Source organism: Aedes albopictus, chromosome 1, assembly GCF_035046485.1.
Source record: "Aedes albopictus strain Foshan chromosome 1, AalbF5, whole genome shotgun sequence".
Lineage (NCBI taxonomy): Eukaryota > Metazoa > Arthropoda > Insecta > Diptera > Culicidae > Aedes > Aedes albopictus.
This window is the reverse complement of record NC_085136.1, coordinates 98,504,727-98,523,658: the sequence shown is the minus strand read 5'-3', so window position 1 is coordinate 98,523,658 and position 18,932 is coordinate 98,504,727. Positions and strand designations below refer to the sequence as shown.

At 43.7% G+C, this 18,932-nt stretch overlaps 1 protein-coding gene across 1 annotated transcript in view; it reads right to left on the bottom strand.

Moving 5' to 3' along the window:
• LOC109400384 (uncharacterized) overlaps positions 1-14,852 on the bottom strand; it is a 118,119-nt gene extending 103,267 nt beyond the window's left edge. Inside the window, exon 1 of the mRNA XM_019672889.3 lies at positions 13,702-14,852. The gene's annotated coding sequence lies outside the window, so the exon portion shown is untranslated. The remainder of the gene's footprint in view (positions 1-13,701) is intronic.
• Between the last annotated feature and the right edge of the window lie 4,080 nt (positions 14,853-18,932).

Sequence of the window (18,932 nt, the reverse complement as noted above, 5' to 3'; positions counted from 1 at the left end):
GTTTTGGTCGTTTTAACGGTTAAAACATCAAAAATGAGAGCAGAAAAATGTTCCTGTGACAGCAAATTGAAAACAATTCCTGCTATCGATGATAGCAAGTTGATAGCTGTTTTTGTTATCAGCGCAAGAAAAATGAAAAATCGATAAATTTAGAGTTTTTCGATTGATATCAAATCATAAATGCAATAATATAATTGCACAAATGATATATCCCTAGAATTACTTTACATAGTTTACTAAAATATTATTAAAACTGTTCTAACACTAAATATTTACATTAATTCAAAATAGCAGCAAACCGAAAACAAAATTTGAAATCATATTGAGTAAAGATAAACTGATATCAAAATGTGATATCAATTTGTTGCTGAATACAAATCATGTTTTCGATTTGCTGTAATTTTGTTGTTGGACTTTGCTCGGGTTGAGACCCCATGAAACTTCCCTGAGATCCCCAGAAGCGCTCCTGAGACCATCTAGTACCTCCTGAATCCCTGCCTTTGCTCTCCTCTATAAAACGACCTCTGGCCGCCGTTATCATAAATAGTTAGCGTCATTATTACATTATCTAATGCACGTTGGTTCTGAATACTTACTTAATATTTCCTGTCCTGTCCACCCATCGTGGTGCAGAGGGCCGAATATTGGAATATTGGAGGATATTGGAAGCTTTCAACATTCTCCACTGCTTGCTAAGCTACAATGAAACTGGAAGGGTGAACGGTGAGATCTGCCACCGAGGAGCGATCGGCTAAATCATCGAGCTTACTCTGCATATCATAGCGCCGTTATGCTAAGAGAGCAACTTCATCAGCCAGATCGAAGTCATTTAGGTGTTCCATGGTAATCACGGTAACGCCGCGCAGCACTAAAGTGCATAATTTCCAGACTACACCAAAAAATGTGTAACCCTTGCACATTTACAAAATCAGCTCCTTTGTCCGCAAAATCTTTAAATTCGCAAAAAAATTTGTACAGCAATCTAGCTAGGTTTTCTAGTGACCTTGGAAAACAAAAAATATATCGACATTTCGCATCTAGACGAGTGTACGAGCTGTTTTTGAAAATTTGTAACTGTTACATATTTTTGTGTGGTCTGGAAATTATGCACTTATGAGTAGGGCTTACACATTTTAGTGCTGAGTGGTTTTAGCGTGATGGGCTGCCACATCAACCCACGATTTGGTTCACGACTTGGTTCATGATCAATCGCACCTACCAGGATCTCATCCATTACGGAGAGAAACAGTAACAGTGATAGGATACATCTCTGCCTTATTCCAGCAACGACCCCCAAGTAACACACTTGTCACAGAAGAGTCACGGCGGCGCAGGTTTTTGTTGCGTAAAAGTCACTATGACTTACTTCTAACAAGTAAATATTTATTTGTTAGAAGTAAGTTACAGTAACTTCTGCGCAACAAAAACCTGCGCCGCCGTGACTCTTCTGTGACAAGTGTGTTACTTGGGCCCGGATGGGATCGGACAAGACACCGTTGTGCAGGACTCTGCACGAAAATGCTCTGTACTGTGCTTCAATGAGGCCGATGATTTTCGCAGAAAGATCCTTACGCCTGAGGATTCCCCACATGTTTCCGTGATTGAGACGGTCGAAAGCATTTTCGTAATCAATGGACACCAGGTACCAGAGACTCTTGGAATTCATTGATTTGCTCCAGAATGATACGGAACGTGACAATATGGTCTACACAGGATCGTCCGGCACGGAATCCTGCTTGCTGCCGTCTGAGATTTGCGTGTATCTTCTCATGTATCCGGTTAAGGATCACATTGCAGAGGACTTTGAGAACTATACACAGTAACATGATGCCCCGCCAATTATCGCCTTGCATCCAGTCGGCCGGAAATGTCGCGGTTTTCCATATGTTGCAGAATAGTTGATTCAGTTGTAGTTGTGCGGATATTACGGGGTCAGCTTAGAGCATCTCGGCTGATATGCGTTCGACCCCTGGGGCCCTGATCGATTTCATGCTACGGATGGCTGTTTCTATCTTCTGCACAGATGGAGCTTCTGTGTTGACACGGGTAATACGTCGAACCCTTGACGGATCATGCTGAGGTGTTGATGACGTGACCGACACTTAAAAAAGGTTTCCAAAGTGCTCGAACCAGCGTTTCAACTGGTCAGCGGAATATTGACAGTAAAATGGTGTGTGGTGCAGACGCATGAATCACGAGTTGTACCCAATGTACTTAAATGCGCGTATTGTGAAACAAATAAAATACGGCAGACTTCAATGGGCTGAATACCCAGTGTGAAAGTCGGAAGAGAGAAGAGCGAAACAATATTCAACAGGACTTCGACTTCGAGGATGTCCGGCTGCACGTGGTTGAAGAAGATCTGGAAACGGGAACCCTACAATGTAGGGCCTACATATTCAGAAACTCGATAAACATCGGAAAAAGACCGACAAAGATGGTACTCTACTGTATGAGATAGGTAAAAGCAGCCACAATTTGATGACCTTCTCCACGGAAGGTATGTTCTAATAATAATGAAACATACATTTTTCAAAATCATGACTCATTTTTAGCACTGGATTTTTCACAAATGCCTAGTCGCTAGCTCCACACATTACTTCTATGTTTCGATTGTTCTGGCCATCACGGGTGTAACAGCTAAGAATCGTACGATCATCTATGCTCGCTCATGTGGATGAGAAAAACAATGAGATACCAACCAAACATTGAATGACACACATAGGCCCATCATTTTCTTCCAATCGATGTCAGCCAGCTCGTCAAAACGCGCGTGGAATTGTTATCCGCAGCCGTTACGGTTTGTAGGAAAACATGCGACGACGACACACAGAGCCCGGTTGGGCCGGTGGAGAAGGTAATCTTGTTGATTACACCTCGCCGGTGATCCAGTTCTCCCCTCGAAGGCCTCCTACCCACCCGCGTGAGCAGCGCAGAAAGTGTTGAAACGCGTAGGAAAATCCGGGCACATTACTGACTGTCGTTCAGTGGCGAACAAGAACGACGACGGAAATATTGAAGGAGGAAAAACGGGGAAGAGAGGAACACACTCCACTTGCTTACTGACACAGATCGAGCGGGCGTCTCGTCTTCGCCGATCGTGTAGTGCGTTGCGTGTGTGTAGTACTAGATCGTGAACGGTGCGCTGCGCTGCCGCCACACGCAACTTTGCCACGCTGCGCTCGGCAGGAATTTCTCGATCCGATCGACTGACTGACTGCTCTTCCTTCCAGCCAGCCAGCCAGCCAGCTAGCCCGAGGTAACTCGATCTGCGTCGATTTGAGCTGAGTGGACTGAGGAGTGACTGACTGGCACTGGACTAACTGGCTGGTAGAAAGTTCCAGCCATGGATCTCGTCGTCGGGAGATCGTTCGGCCGGTCATCCATCGATCGTATTTACTGCGCCTCTGGTTGTTCAAGCGACGCGCGGTTCCCGGTGGGTTGTGTGTGACAAGTGGATTTAATTAGCAACGACATCTAAACGATGCGATGCGAATGCTGACGGTACGGGTTTGCTTCTCTTTCCAGATCAGCTCGGTCAGGTTTGAACCTGGAAGTGTGGGAATGGATTCGCTTGCTTGTGGAGCAAGCCGCGTTGGACGACCAGCCCAGCCAGCATTGGAGTCAAAATTTGACAGTTGGCCATTGCAGGCGATGATGGGCCTCATAACTTAGTGTGGACCGGTTTCGTGGAAATCACGCGAGAACTAGGGCATAAACGTCGAGTTTAAGAGGTCGGATATATAACACAGTGACCAATTGGTATTATTTCAATTTGAAAAGATTTAACCGTATCACGCAGAAGAAACATCCATATTCCCTTCATTGGGAGGATGAAGAATTGCCTTACTAGCTGGTTGGATGGTAGAATGCCCAATCTACAAGAAAGGGCTCAGACTAGAGTGTGCCAATTACAGAGGGTTTTACCTTTTAAATCCGACATACAAGATACTGTCGCGTGTTCTGTTCAACAGACTGAGACCTCTTGAGCATTATTATTATTGTCTTTATTAATGAGGTTAAGCCCCCTCTTGAGCAGTCCTCCGTCGGCGAATACCAGGCTGGTTTTTGTGAACGCCGATAAACGACGGATCAAATGTTTAGCCTGCGGATGGTTCTAGATAGATTTCGGGAATATAACATAAAGAATCACCATCTGTTCTTTCATTGAATTTAAAGCAGCGAACGATTCAGTGAAAAGAAATGAACTTTTACAGATAATGTCTGAACATGGTTTTCCGGCGAAACTTATTAGGCTGATACGCACAACGCTGGATGGATCAGCATCAAGTATACGGATCACAGACGAAGTGCTTACTTCGTTTGTGACCTTCGATGGATTGAAGCAGGGAAATGCTCTTTTAAATTTGCTGATCAACATTACACTTGAAAGAGCGATTAGTGTGTACACGGAATTGGTCACCGGTTACTACCCATCTCGACACATTCTAATGAAGCTCAAAAAGATTCAATTAGAAGAAATTCGGTTCAGTGATTTAACTTCTGAAACCTCGGAACATCTACTTGGTGAGGGTAGTTTTAACTTTAGGAAGAAAGAACGTTATTTCGATAGATGCATCATGCATCCCCGAGATAGGGTGACGAAGGGAACTATCGGCAGGTTTGTTCTCTTCATTATGGGGGGTTTTTTTGGGCCAAATTGCCCGAAATTTGGGCATATAACTCAGCTTGATTGGGAAGGATTTGAGGCCAAATCTGAGTTCACTGGGTTTCAAAAAAACCTCCACTGACGAAGAGAACGAAACTGCCGAAAATACGTAAGTTCCCCTATCCGGTGGAATATTAAACCCAAGAGGGTAGTAGCTTTCGTTTTGTAAGTTATTCTAGACTGGGGTACAATGCAGGCCTAATACTGATGAGTGCACAATGTACTGCATAAAGCAACTGGGTCTTACCACAATGGATCAATTAATGGTCGCGGTGGTTGTGTACTAGAGATGTTCGGGTCGGCTCGGTTCGGGCTTGAAAACAGCTCGAGTTCGGGTCGAGTCCGGGATGAAACAATTCTGGAGCAACATTTGAAAAGGGCCCAAGAAGTATTGTGTCTTTTTTCGAAAACACTCCGCAGGGCATAACAGCAGCCCGCCCACGCAAATGAACACCGTTATCCGAAAGATCGATGTTTGCTCTATCTGATAACGGTCTTAATTTTTGTGAATAAGCTGATGGGGGCTCAGGAGCGACGTGTGAAGTCATTGTTTAACAATGCTTGTATGCCCTTTTCAAATGTTGCTCCAGATTTAACGATTATTTTTAACTTGGTTTCCGGTCGGGTTTATTGACATTTTTTTTCGGGATGGGGTCAGGTTCGGGTTTGATTAACGAAAATTTTTCGGGTTCGGGTCAGGTCCGGGTTTTGAAATTGAAATTTGTTCGGGTTGGGTCCGGATTCGGGTCTGTAAAATCTGAAATCCGACCAGTAGTGTGTGTAGCATGGTCACTTTGTTGTAAATATTATTTTAGGATTTATTCTTTATTAGATGAAATGTATATAAAATGTACATAAATTGTATAATAAATTAATTGTATTTTCATGTTTCTTCAATGTTAATTTATTATCCGTGTTAATTTATTTTTCATTCAAATTTAATGTTTTCAGTGTCAAATGTACTAAATTCCAAAGTTCACTATAAATGTTTTGCGATATTCAATGTCACCATTCGAAATGACATGCACTTCAAAACCGCATACAACTTGCATGCAAGTCGCCTTCTCAAGTCTAATACATACAAATAAGATCCCTGCTGCTCTACCCACTACACCACGAAACCCGAACAATCTCGAGGTTCAATGTTCAAGCCCGAACTCTCTCGATAAAAATGGATCGGGTATTTAAAAACAGAGGGAGCGATACAGATCATTCAGATGGGTATGAAAGTGAAAGAGATAGCATTTATTCGGTTCTCATTCGTGGTTGATGAGAATTGTCGTTTGAAAAGATCGTAAAATTACTTCGGTAATTTTACGTATTTCCGGCCACGAAGTCTTGGGATCCGACCTTATCTGAGGACCTACAGAACTTCTACTCGTGCATTTTGACCTGGACCGTGGAAGAGGCGGGAGTGCGTGCTAAAGTTCTTGTGTCGCGGTGTGTTTAATTGACCAGTTAGCCAGTTCAATAACCTTTGCCAAGGGTTACGTGCGGTCAAGATAGTTGTGTGTGCGTGTTTGTGAATAAGAAAAAGCCGTTCGACGGCTTTTTATTCAGGATTTGATCCACGGCCGAAAGCTCGGCACACCGCATCCTTTTCGCCAAACGCGCTCTCGACCCCACGTCGCAGCGTCAAAAGTCCCGGTTTGAGGGGAAAGCCGGAAGGGAACAACCGTTCCGACAGAGCGGCCAAACCACGTTTTTGTTCGGTGTTCATAAGGTAGACACCACACCCACCGAGCCATCGACGACCCCCATCGTCATCGACACCGAGAAGTAACTGCGCCGGTGATCCGGTCCGTTTAGCGACCGGCAGCGAGAAAGGCGCACTTTCCGAACCGCCGCGCACCGCGCGCATTTGATGCAATAGTCGCAATACCGCCATCGAGGATGCGCTAAAAATAGCGTGCTGCTTTGCCAAGCCGTCCGTCGACCGCCACGCCGTCGCTTCTTCTTTGCCGGCGGCATTCTAATACAGCAGCTAAAAGGGTACCGTGAGTAGACAAATCCAATTAACCATGCGCATGCGTTAAACTCCACACACTAACCGAGCTCGGAGAAGATTCTTGTTCGATAAATGTCGACAGAACTAAATTAGATTAGCAACAAATTAAAACCGCACACACGTAGGGAAAGCTAGGAAAGAAGAAACAATAAGTAGCATGGAAAGGAACATGCGTTAATAAACCTAGGTTATCAAATTGGAATAAATGTTTCGTTAGTTTTCGTTACCTTCAAACAAGCTGTATTTTTGTGAAATGTTAGTGCTTTCCCTGTAACAGTTTTTTGGTCTTCGAGATTTCTCACGTTCGCGTCGTTCTACCTGTTTTTTAGTTAATTCTTGTACGCCAGGGTAGACTGCCTGGGAAATCAGTCTCTCCACTCACGTGTCCGAAGCCAACAGGGAAATTTGAATTGGTGAGTTCTTCCAATGATGATACTCGTGAGTGGTGTCTTTGTGAGTTGGTAGAACGACGGTTAGCATCAACCATATTTTGAGAATCGCTTAAGGCGACCTCTATAAGTGAGATATCTCGATTAACCGTACTTTTGAGTTTTCTGTATCGTCCCTAAATCGCTATTTGGTCTCTTATAAAACAAACCCGCCCTGAGGTTGGGTTTCTTGCCGGGCAAACAAAACTCGACAGACGGTCCTCTTCGGAGGTGGCGCTTAAGCCGTCTGTTTTCGGAGCCAGGGAACGAAGCAGAAGACGGGAAAACCCTTAGCCGCAATTTGCGTGCTACATGTGTACCCCTACAGAAAAAAAAAAACAAAATGCAATTAGAAGGTCTGGTGTGCAGAGGAATGGCACTATCATCACACGGTCGCACATGCTCCCTGGCTTTGTGGACGATATTGACCTCATCGGCATCGATCGTAGGGTAGTGAAGGAAGCTTATGCTCCTTTCAAGATAGAGACACCAAGGATAGTCTTGACGATTAACTCTACCAAGACGAAGTACATGATAGCGAGTAGACAGAGTGGCAAGCCTAGTGGTGTTAGTGCTGAGGTAGTGATTGATGGGAAAGTATTTATAGTTGTTGAAGAATTTGTTTATCTTGGAACACTTGCGATATGTGACAATTGTATGTGATGTTTTCCATAAAGTGAACAGGCGTATGGCAGCTGCAAATAGGGCCTTTTACGGATTGCGTAACCAACTAAGGTTCCGTAACTTACCAAATTAACGTGTATCTTGCACTGAAAGTCGAAATCCCACGAGAAATAAGTCAACTTTCCAGACGAACCTCTAAAAGAAAACAAGTGTGGCGCAGACACGCGAATCGGGTTTTGTCCCAATTGTACACTTGATGCAAATATTGTGAAACGTATAAAATACGACACACTACAGTGGGCTGGACACGTATTGCGAATGTCGGAAGAAAGAATATTGAAAACAATATTCAGCAGCGAACCAGGTAGAGGTCGGCAACTTAGGGTTCGTTCAAATATTACGTAACGCAAAGGGGGGAGGGAGGGGGTCTAGCACTGCGTTACGCTACATACAACATATCAAAATTTCTCATACAAAAATTGTTACGTGGGGGAGGGAGGGATCTAAAATTGTCAAATTTGAATGAACCCTTAGTGAGTGGCCGCAAACGTGATGGCTGCACGCGGTTGAAGAAGATCTGCAATCCCTACACGTTCGGGGAAACTGGAAGAACATCGCCCAAGACCGACGAAGATGGTGCTCTATTTACTATACACTCAGTGTTGGAGTAAAGTTGCTTTGTAGCCAACAAGGCCTGAGAGGCCGTAGAGCTTTCCACACTTTTCTTTAGTGTCAGACTAGTAATACAATCCCATCCCCCAGCAGTTGCAAGGACGTGGCCCGGACAGGTCTCGATCGTTGAAGCATTGCTTCGACCTTGTTAAAGAGTCAGAGATAAGTCCCAAATCTCTGTGCTTTGGTAACCGACGGGAATGGAAAACCGTTTTATTTTATTTGCTCCTTGAATGATTTTTATTTTGTGATGGGAAAGCTAGTTTGAGTTGACCTTTCATCATATGGTCATGCTCAAACTAGCGTGAAAATCTCATGACTTTTCAAAAATACAGCATTGACAGCATTACAGAATTGTTATAACAGCGATCTAAAACTGTATCATTGACGAATTTAATGCTAATGACATTTTGACATTTTGACATTTTTCTTGTTTTTGTTATAAAACCACTGTGGCAAAAGTTCAAATCTTAAGCGCGAAGAAGTTCGCTAATAATATTTTGAGAGATACCCATTTTTTTTACTTTAATCTAAATGTCAGTCTTTGTCATCTAAACTCGATTTCAATGTGTTTTGGACGGCGATTATTTTTTATTTTCAATTCTAAGAGTGCCGGTTTTTGCAGTTTCTAGAATTTATTCTTGAACATCTAGTTTTTTTTTTTTGTATTTTCACTTGAATTTTATTTCGATTACTTATTTTTTTTTTAATGAAAATATTTTTGGCTGGCCTACTAGGCAAAATTTTTCACTCGTAGTGTTCCCAAAAAGTGAAGAGAAACATCATTTCAAAAGATTTAAAGTCGTATTTTGATAAACAACATTTTTTCTGTTGGTTTTACGTGTTAGACGTCTTCGGCAATATGAAAGATGGCAATTCAATCTATATAAATCCATATTGGTTTCATTTTCTAGGTAACGTGGAAAAAAGTTTTAACTCGTGCAAATGAAAGTTTGACTTTTTCATAGTAATTCCCATACAAACATTGAATGGCATGTGCTCAGTCAAATTTGATTCAAATAAGCTCAAATTTTTGTAGGATAATCAGAACCCATATTGGCAACGATTAAAGGGAGCGAAAATTTCAAAATTTGCATCGGTCTAATGAGCATAGATGTCCGCACAATTCGTAGTTGCTATTCCGTGATTGACCGGAGCAATCGAAATTGCACAGAGAACCAATAAATGGAGCTTGGGACTAGCACAGCATTCTCAATGTATACAGTTCGAGGACTCTCAACTATATTATTATCAATAACGGCGCCGGCCACGTCCTTAGGGTCATCAAGGATGGGAAGGAATGTTAGTAAGACTAACGTTATTATAGAGACTGAGAATCGCTGCATCTCCACGTTTGTCTCAGGAAGGAATTCTTGTTAGTAGGGAAGGGTAACCATTGTCGATCTAGGAGACAGTCATGGTCGGTGATACGATCTGACAATGGATCAATATACACAAACCGCCGTTCACAACCTACCACTTTTCCACGCAAAAACAAGCCAAAACGAAAATGCTAACGCACGTCTTCACTCCACTAGGGAGCAGTAATCTTTAATCTATTTCACACATAAATACACTAAACGCGATGCTTAACTTAGACTTACCTAAAAATGCTTGATTGGAGTGTAGATAGAAATGCTTGTTAGTTCCGTTACTTGAAGTGACGGACTAATCAAAGTGTGCATCGAATATAAAAATAAAATTCAACGGGTAAAAATTAATCTTCACAGTAAACAATAGCCTGAAACGAGCTCACCAATTCATGTGCCTCCATCGCTGGTTGTCGGGGTTTCTCGCCGTCGAACGAAGCACAAACCGCGGCACCTGGATTTATTTTTGCCAGATTGGTGAGCCTGAACTAACACTTTTCACTGGTGATGCTTCGCCGTGGCATAACCTGCCAGAATGCCGGTTGTGCACGAAACCGAAACCCACACACTTGTCGGCACCCATTTGCGTGTCCTGAGCGCTGTCCATAAACTACGTAGACTTTTTTGGCCATCTCTGGAGCCCCCCTCCCCCTATGGTAGACTTTTGTTCATACGAAATTTTCGAAATTTGTTTGAAGCGTAAACTTTGTTAGTTTGTTTGATCCGGCACCCCACTGTAAATAAGACAAACTCTCATAACAATCACGAATTGAGTTCTCGCAGCGCGGTGTTGCGAACACTAATGCAAATCTACTAGTAGAAAATACGCCAGTTTGAACAACTGATTTTTGTTTACTATTTTCCGTAAGTAACTCTAGTAGTGTTCGTGTGATGCAACGTGTACGTACACGCTAGCAGAAACCACTATTATCCGGAGATCAATTTACAAGCACTATCCAAGGCAACATCAGCCGTTTCTCATTTCGGCCGGCCATAATAGAGTACTGCAAGCACCAAGCACCTGATCTAAACTTTGTTTGACAGTTCAGCGAGTTGTTTTACAAGGTGTTAGATTTTTTAACAAGCGGCAAAAATTAATTCACGTTATTTGTCCCGAAACCATTCTGATACGGAAATATCGATCATATTCAACTCTACTAGTGCAAAATAAATCGTCTAACTACCGTTTTACGGAATTTGTATACACACCACATTTTTTGAAACGCTTCCAGCACAAAAAAAAATCAGCAAAATAAATTGCTGAATTTCAGCAAAATTTTTGTTGAATTTCAGCATTACGTTGCTGATCAACTGTCAAAATTGCTGGATGTTTCAGCAAGTTGAAAAATAATTGCTGATGTTCAGTAAATTCGCATTGCTGAATGAAATCAGCACAAACAAATCAGTAAAGTTTGCTGAATACCAGTAAACAAAATTTGCAGTGTAGGTAAAGTTTAACAACTGACACTTGTAGGCGAGCCCAATGTTGATACTTGAATGGGGTTAGAAACACAAAGGTGTATTTTTTTTTTTATTTATTATATTGTTTTCTAATTTACGCTAGCTCAACACTTAGGAGGTGGAAGTAACAGAAACCTACTTACGAAGGGGCTTACAGTTTTTCACCAAATTTGTAATCGCCGCAAAAATAATTTAAAAAAAGTTCCTGAAAGCTTGAAATTTGAAGTGTGTTTTGATATGCTCAGCTCAAAATCGATAAAAAGGTCACTCACACCCCAAAAAGCAAAAGCAAACAAATTTTGTGAGTTTTTATTGAAACTAAAAAAAATCGGGATTCCGGGACTTCCCTATTAACTAAGTTTTTTGTTCCGAATCCCGGGTCAAGACAATTGACCGTATGTACATGTTGACTTAGTTTGCCAAATTCATTGGTATAGTGCTCGCATGGAAGCTTCAGGTTATATGTAAAACACAGTAAAGCTGCATCAAGCCGTATTAAGAAACATTTTTTTTTCTGTTGACACATTCTTGACGGGAGTTTCCAACCACAGCTTTGGTGAAATTTGTGGCGAGTTTTTTACAAAGATTTCTTGGAGTTTCTGATAATGTCATTTTCGGGCAAGCTGTAATTTTTTAGGAATAATTTTCAGAAACTCTTCTAAGAATGCTTTCACGAGTAGTTTTGTTCTCTTCGTCTTGAGTGGTTTGGTAGCAATAACATTGAGGCCAAGTTTGAGTTAAAACAGGTTTTAGAAAACACCCATGACGAAATGACTAAAACTACCGAAAACAGCACAAGTTACCAAATATAGAAAGCAGCTGATTATGCATCGTAAATGTTTACTATGGATATAACAGCTCTAGACCTTAAGAATTGAGCTCAGAGTAGTTTGGTAGTGTAAAATGTGTCTTGGAACGATTCTAGAGATATCGAGCGGTATAAATCCTAGCTTCACATGTGATTTAACTTTGGTTTGTAATGGTTCGTGCTATTCCAAGATGATTATAGATAATAGTTGGATATGTGATGTTATTGATTATAATGAAAATAACTACTTTAAAGGCTGTTGATTCCCAAGCCTAACTTCATGACAGTTTGGACAACCCTGAACATTTCATAAAAATAATAATATCTATTTGTCTTCAAATAGGTCCACCATTGCTGGTTACTCTATAGTCAATATAGTGGTTAGTTTGGCTGTTCTGGAACATTCCAATAGCAAAAGTATCTCTATATGGAATTAAAGTTTTCAACAGATTATAGGAAGCCTAGCATGTTATGTTTTTTTTTTATCATTTGTGGCTAAAACAAACAAACTTTCTACTGTAGACTTTAAAGACTGCACTTCAGTGCAGTTTGAGACATCTGAAACATCCCAAGAAGTTGAAAACGGTTTCAAATGCATTAAGGGGGCTATACAAATTCACATAAATGTGAGCGATATGTAAAAGCAGTTTTTTAAATCTTCTTGGCCGACTTATTCAAATTGTAGATTTTCGGTATAACAATCAATTATGTTTTTTCAAATTACTACACATACATATGTACAGAAGGGTAAATTATTGGTAAAATAAGGAGAAAAAAACACAGCTCAGGTGAGATTTGAACTCACGACCTTTAAACGCTGGACTAGTGCTGTATCAACTAAGCTACTGCGCCAATGGACTACCCGCTTGACGCGCAGCCACAGTTGATCAGCAGGAGTAAATCCATTTAATTTTGTATGGCGAAAAGCATCTAAACTTGAATTACTAGAAATAGAAAACTCTTCCTACAAAAATATTTGGTAGGCATAACAGTGGTTGCCATTGTGCACAACCACTACCAAATATTTTTTCGATTAATGTATTCCCCTTCGAGAAATGTGCCTTTAGATGCTCTTCGCCATACAATATTTTTGCGATTTACTTTTAGCGGTTTTTCGCGCATAGATGCTAGCGCCACATTGGTCGATGCGGAGAGTAGGAAAACAGCCGATGCAGGTAATTAATTAATGACACGGTGTTTAAGTAGCTATAAAAGGTAATTCAAATATTATCGATCTACATCATCTTCTCCTAAACCTCAAATGTTACCATCTCCCTTGTACGTAAGTACGAAGAGTGGTTCTTGGTGTTCGAAATGTTTAATGATTTCACTAAAGTCTCGAGCTCAATTACTCATATTTTTTTGTAATAGAGGTGTAGATTTGCTATAACTTTGCCGAAAACAGAATTAACTTTTATTCTGGGATCATGTGTAAACTCTCTGGCACACAGGTTTAACCACAAATTATAAAAGAATCGTTGGCAAAGGGTTTGCATTATGATAAAATTATGACAAAGTCACTAATAATTATTAATAAAACCAATAAGAATATTAATTGATTCTTTTCTATACTGATTTGAGAATTGGTTTCACTGTATAAACATAAAGAGTTTTCAAATGACACATTACTTCATTTCATCAACTAGCCGATCGAAACTCACCTGCACAGAAAAGATCCGAAATTCCACTTGCTGCCCTTTAGGTCAGCGCACGCCGCAACCCACGTACAAGTCGTTCCCAGCTTCGGTCACCTGCACCGAGCAATATCTTCTCTTTATGCACCGAAAATTCCTTGCACTTGCACCCCGAAGGCGATCACTTCAACACACACCGTTGGGCTACTGCCAACCACGACGATGCACCATGCAGTTTACCACCAGCTGGAGAAATTCCCGGACCCGGTCACTCGTTCTGTTTCTTTTTTATTTCGGCGAAACTTTTCATAAAGCGACGAACCCGTCCCACTGGTTGTAGTCTCAGTCAGCTCGAAATTCACTCTCGTTACAGGAAACGGCGGCGCGTCGAATGTCTGGTAACAAACAGAATCAACAAAACACCATGAATCAGAAATTAAAGGCGCGGTCGAGACTTGTACCGGTTGAATTCTGGAAGGAATATCGGGATCCCGCTGGTCGATGACTTATTGAATCCAATTATCCTTTATTTTGTTCGTGGCCCTGCTGTGGCCTTTTCTTCGCTTCACTCACTCTGCTGCCATCCCACAGAGCTCTCCAGCGCTTGCATTACACGTAGGTCACAAAAAGTAGGCAAGTTTACGGTATTTCACTCTCAGCTGCGATTCTTGGTTCTTGCCAATTCCTTCACTTTCCAGAACTAGACCACTTCAGTAAATGTAACTCGTCGTCGACGACACCGTTTTACGACATGAACTTGAACTTGTCACACCACATCCCAAACCAGCAAAAAAAACCAACCAACGACTGCCTACTTTCAACCTCCTGCTGGGGTGGCCACAGACTAACCCGTCCGCCTAGGAACGCAACGCGCCACAACGCCCCTCTCGCGCGCTCGCGTATGTCGCATACACACACTCAGACGCACACGTACGCTCACGGCACACAAATTGGAGCACTTGTTTTCGGTCACCTCTAATCCTCTCCAGTGCTTCTTCTGCCTACTCGCGCGGGACTCGACCTGCACGTGTTTCTCCGAAAAGACGTTACTGCGGAATAATCCGTCCTGATAGCGCTGGAACCATCGCAACCCCGGTCCACCGTGGCAGCCAGCGATCGCTTCTTACGATCCCGTTGAAATCGCTCCCTCTCTCTCACACGCAAACTCTCCCAACCCAACTCCACCGAATCCAAACCAACTTTCTTTACTGCTGGTGCAGACCGAGATCTGACTCCAGAAATGGTTACATCTCTCCTTGAACTTGCACTTGGTAACACAGCCGCACTCGCTGTGAGACCTGCGCGGTGATCGCGCGGCTCTCCCGCGCTCTCCAGCGATGAAAGAGAGCGCGAGCGCAGGCGATCGTCATCAGCGCGATCATCACCATCATCATGATCATGGTGATCGGCACAGGCTGTGTTGGCTATGAGCCAGCCACCCGGCTCGAGAAAGTTGATGAATGGTGTGCTGTGCTGGACGGCGGACATCGATTGAGAGAAAAGAGAACGGCAAGACCTTGAAAGAAATGCTCAATCATTGGAGATATGATTAGGGTGGTCGAATTTTTGTTGTTTGACTGGGATAAGTTTTTTTAAATATGAGTTTCTCGGAATCCCTCTCAGAGGATGCAATGGAAACACACCCAGGGATTCGATGGAGTCCCGTCCAAAGGTTCGGTAGACTTCCGTCCAAGAACTTGACGTTTATATTCAATGAAATCTTATTCTGAGATTTGAAAGAATCCCGTCCAGGAAATCGATACAATCTCGTCCAGGAAATCGAAAAAATCTCTTAAAGAAATTTGAAGGTATTCTGTTCAGAGGTTAGACGAAATTCCGTTCTAAGAATCAAAGAAACCCCGTTCAGGGAATTCGAAGGAATCCCGTCCAGGGATTCGAAGGAATCCCGTCCAGGGATTCGAAGGAATCCCGTCCAGGGATTCGAAGGAATCCCGTCCAGGGATTCGAAGGAATCCCGTCTAGGGATTCGAAGGAATCCCGTCCAGGGATTCGAAGGAATCCCGTCCAGGGATTCGAAGGAATCCCGTCCAGGGATTCGAAGGAATCCCGTCCAGGGATTCGAAGGAATCCCGTCCAGGGATTCGAAGGAATCCCGTCCAGGGATTCGAAGGAATCCCGTCCAGGGATTCGAAGGAATCCCGTCCAGGGATTCGAAGGAATCCCGTCCAGGGATTCGAAGGAATCCCGTCCAGGGATTCGAAGGAATCCCATCCAGGGATTCGAAGGAATCCCGTCCAGGGATTCGAAGGAATCCCGTCCAGGGATTCGAAGGAATCCCGTCCAGGGATTCGAAGGAATCCCGTCCAGGGATTCGAAGGAATCCCGTCCAGGGATTCGAAGGAATCCCGTCCAGGGATTCGAAGGAATCCCGTCCAGGGATTCGAAGGAATCCCGTCCAGGGATTCGAAGGAATCCCGTCCAGGGATTCGAAGGAATCCCGTCCAGGGATTCGAAGGAATCCCGTCCAGGGATTCGAAGGAATCCCGTCCAGGGATTCGAAGGAATCCCGTCCAGGGATTCGAAGGAATCCCGTCCAGGAATTCGAAGGAATCCCGTCCAGGAATTCGAAGGAATCCCGTCCAGGGATTCGAAGGAATCCCGTCCAGGGATTCGAAGCAATCCCGTCCAGGGATTCGAAGCAATCCCGTCCAGGGATTCGAAGCAATCCCATCCAGGGATTCGAAGCAATCCCATCCAGGGATTCGAAGCAATCCCGTCCAGGGATTCGAAGCAATCCCGTCCAGGGATTCGAAGGAATCCCGTCCAGGGATTCGAAGGAATCCCGTCCAGGGATTCGAAGGAATCCCGTCCAGGGATTCGAAGGAATCCCGTCCAGGGATTCGAAGGAATCCCGTCCAGGGATTCGAAGGAATCCCGTCCAGGGATTCGAAGGAATCCCGTCCAGGGATTCGAAGGAATCCCGTCCAGGGATTCGAAGGAATCCCGTCCAGGGATTCGAAGGAATCCCGTCCAGGGATTCGAAGGAATCCCGTCCAGGGATTCGAAGGAATCCCGTCCAGGGATTCGAAGGAATCCCGTCCAGGGATTCGAAGGAATCCCGTCCAGGGATTCGAAGGAATCCGTCCAAGGATTCGAAGGAATCCCGTCCAGGGATTCGAAGGAATCCCGTCCAGGGATTCGAAGGAATCCCGTCCAGGGATTCGAAGGAATCCCGTCCAGGGATTCGAAGGAATCCCGTCCAGGGATTCGAAGGAATCCCGTCCAGGGATTCGAAGGAATCCCGTCCAGGGATTCGAAGGAATCCCGTCCAGGGATTCGAAGGAATCCCGTCCAGGGATTCGAAGGAATCCCGTCTAGGGATTCGAAGGAATCCCGTCCAGGGATTCGAAAGAATCCCGTCCAGGGATTCGAAAGAATCCCGTCCAGGGATTCGAAAGAATCCCGTCCAGGGATTCGAAAGAATCCCGTCCAGGGATTCGAAGGAATCCCGTCCAGGGATTCGAAGGAATCCCGTCCAGGGATTCGAAGGAATCCCGTCCAGGGATTCGAAGGAATCCCGTCCAGGGATTCGAAGGAATCCCGTCCAGGGATTCGAAGGAATCCCGTCCAGCGATTCGAAGGAATCCCGTCCAGGGATTCGAAGGAATCCCGTCCAGGGATTCGAAGGAATCCCGTCCAGGGATTCGAAGGAATCCCGTCCAGGGATTCGAAGGAATCCCGTCCAGGGATTCGAAGGAATCCCGTCCAGGGATTCGAAGGAATCCTGTCCAGAAATAGTATTTCACTGGCAGGAAATTTTATTTTTAAGAGATGAAATCCGTCAAATCGATTGTAATAAAACGACAATTCTAGTAATCTTACGAACGCATCTCAAAACCATCTAGAAGCAATTATTCTTCCATCCATAACCAATTATGACATAACGAAGCTTCTGTTAAATTCCTCACCCAGCTCTTCTAGATCATTCAACGGAGAAAACAAACATTTTATTATCACTCTCGCTATACCGACTGATCACCGCAGCTCCGATAATGCTCAATGATCGTTCATTTCCCACTTTTAATTCTCGTTATCCAGTCTTCTCTCATTCCCGCGTATCCACTTGATCCAATTTCTCGATCTCTCTCACGATTTCTTCTCCATAACTGCCAAACCTGCTCACAACTTTCTCCACAACTTCCTATTACCAAGCAACTGCTGCAGCAATGCCTAGGCGATCGAAACGAGTTTTGTTGATCCTCTCTCGCTAGGTTCCAACAATGTTGCTGGGTTCCCTCCGGTTTACAGCCGATGCTTTTCACTTCTCTCTAAAAACCATCAAACGATGATGATGACCATAAAACGATGATCAACTCGGAGCAATAAAACACACAGAGTTATTAAATCCCGGTCTCTCTCTTTCTCCTTCGATTTGCCCCTATCTTAACAAAAAGATCGATGCGCCCCGTAGCATTCCATATCCACATCCAGCCAGTGCACACTCCCTAACAACCCTGATCATGATCTTGACTATGGCGGCCGTGGCGGTGGCAACTCCGGCAGTGCGGTGTCCAGCATGATGTTATAGGTAGCCTGCAGCCAGCACGAGCACGAGCACGATATCAGGTTCCGCATGTTTCTTCAGAGTATGTAGTGTACATACCAAACAAACCGAAATCAAGGTTTCTCTTCCCCGGAGCATATCGGGCAACTTGTTGTGGCCATATAACCGTGGCGTGGAGTGGTGGGCAGCGAGTGAATCGTCGCTCGTTACCAATATGAATACGTACGCGGCGGTAGCAGAGTGTGGTAGCGCAACCTGGACCGAGCGAGCGATAGTGGTGGATGACGTGTTGCATGCCTCACCCGAGGATGTTTGCCATCGTTGTCGTGTGGAGCAGTTAACGGTTACGGGATTGTATCGTTGGAGCATTGGGTTATTGTATATGGATGTTTATTGAGCTCGCGATACCGTGTTTATGATTAGAAAGAATCGCCTAATTTAGATTTGTTATTGTTTTGTTTTTCTATGGATTATTAAATTTTGCATTTCTTTCACTGTCCGTGCCACTGCAGTAAAGCGAACAAATTGACCGGATGTCAAGAAATTAGTTTCATGAGACTGATCTTTCTAACGCAAACGACGAATATTCTTCAATGCCTTGCGAACACTGTCCAGAGATTTTACGAAATATCGCCCAGAATCTTCACATAATTCCGTCCAGATGTTGAAAAAAACGTCCAAAGATCCTAAGAATCTCGTAAAATCTTATTCAGACTCCCATTCAGAGATTCCA